Source organism: Salvelinus sp. IW2-2015, unplaced genomic scaffold (genome assembly GCF_002910315.2).
Source record: "Salvelinus sp. IW2-2015 unplaced genomic scaffold, ASM291031v2 Un_scaffold1433, whole genome shotgun sequence".
In the NCBI taxonomy this organism is placed as follows: Eukaryota; Metazoa; Chordata; class Actinopteri; order Salmoniformes; family Salmonidae; genus Salvelinus; species Salvelinus sp. IW2-2015.
The window spans coordinates 152389-153834 of NW_019942905.1; the positions used below are offsets into that span (position 1 = coordinate 152389).

Genomic DNA, 1446 nt, shown 5'->3' on the forward strand with positions numbered 1-1446 from the left:
AGCCTACGGGACCCTCCGTTCCCCAGGCCTCGACCTGCCGTCAGACATTGGAGAGTGAGGCAGCAGGAGTCATATAGTTGCCTGAGGTCCTGTCTGCCCTGTCTAGAGAACAGCTGATCCATCGGCTACACAGGGGTAGAGAAGAAGCCTGGGGAACTACCAAAGGGAAATACTCTGAGGTGGGGGTTCAAATGCGTCTTGAGGTGGGGGTTCAAATGCTCTTGAATGTGGGGGTTCAAAATGCTCTGAGGTGGGGTTCAAAATCTCTGAGGTGGGGGTTCAAAAATGCTCTAGGGGGGGTTCAAATGCTGCTGGGTGGGGTTCAAATGCTCTTGAGGTGGGGGTCAAATGCTCTGAGGTGGGGGTTCAAATGCTCTGAGGTGGGGGTTCAAATGCTCTGAGGTGGGGGTTCAAATGCTCTGAGGTGGGGATTCAAATTAGTCTCAAAAGAAATCAAAGTGTAATAACTATGCAATCAATAGGTGATTACTGTTTCAGCAAGTAATGAGGTAGCAGTCACCATGATCTAGAGCAGGAAGTTAGGCTGCTGTATGTCTATAACACACCTCTATGATGTACCAGTCACTATGATCAGTCCTCTCTCTCTCATCCAGTCGGTCTCTAATACGGATGACTAGAGTAGGCTCTTGGCCTGCTATGCATACATGTCCATGTTTGATTTACCTTTCTAACCATTGTCTTTATCTCTTCATCGGCGTCTGTCTGTCTGTCTCTGTCTGTCTGTCTGTCTGTCTGTCTGTCTGTCTCTCTGTCTCTCTGTCTGTCTCTGTCTGTGTCCATTGTCTGTCTGTCTCTGTCTGTCTCTCTCGCGCGCTCTGTGTTCACTCCCCCCGCCCAGTTGGTCACCACCTACAGAACGGTACAGAGAGAGAAAGAGAAAAGCCAGGTAATTTTCCTAAACCGCCTCAATACCAGATTACATATAGATATGCTGTGTACTATTGGAGGATGGGAAACACTTCTATCCACACTCACTGAATGCTTCTCATTAACTACACTGATGTGGTCTCTTCTGCTTTTCTCCTCAGACCATTCTAAGCCATAGTCAAGACAAAGCCCTCCGTAGGATAGGGGAGTTGAGAGAGGTACGAGTAGGACCATCATCTCTATCTGATAAATACCTGTAAAATGTTGTACTCTATCAAAGTACGGTTTATGGGGTCTTATTTTAGTCCAAAAGCACTCTGTTATTACCCGTTACTCTCTCTGCTTGAACTCAAAAGCTTTTAAGACGCAGACCACCCCTGAGTCACAGCAGTAGAGTTGGAACTCCTGAATTCTTTATCGGTCATGACAAAAAAAAACAGGCTGAGCTAAAGGAAGGAAGACAGGAGCAGGAGGTCAGCTAAGCCAAGGAAAGAGAGGATGGAGCAGGAGGTCAGCTAAGCCAAGGAAAGAGAGGATGGAGCAGGAGGTCAGCTAAGC

The 1446-nt window shown here is 47.6% G+C and overlaps 1 protein-coding gene across 2 annotated transcripts in view; it reads left to right on the plus strand.

The window, feature by feature from the left end:
- Window positions 1-1056: 1056 nt before the first annotated feature.
- Window positions 1057-1446, plus strand: part of LOC112070819 (golgin subfamily A member 4) — a 37079-nt gene continuing 36689 nt past the window's right edge. For both annotated transcript variants that reach the window (XM_024138267.2, XM_070439143.1), the window contains exon 1: window positions 1057-1106. The gene's annotated coding sequence lies outside the window, so the exon portion shown is untranslated. The remainder of the gene's footprint in view (window positions 1107-1446) is intronic.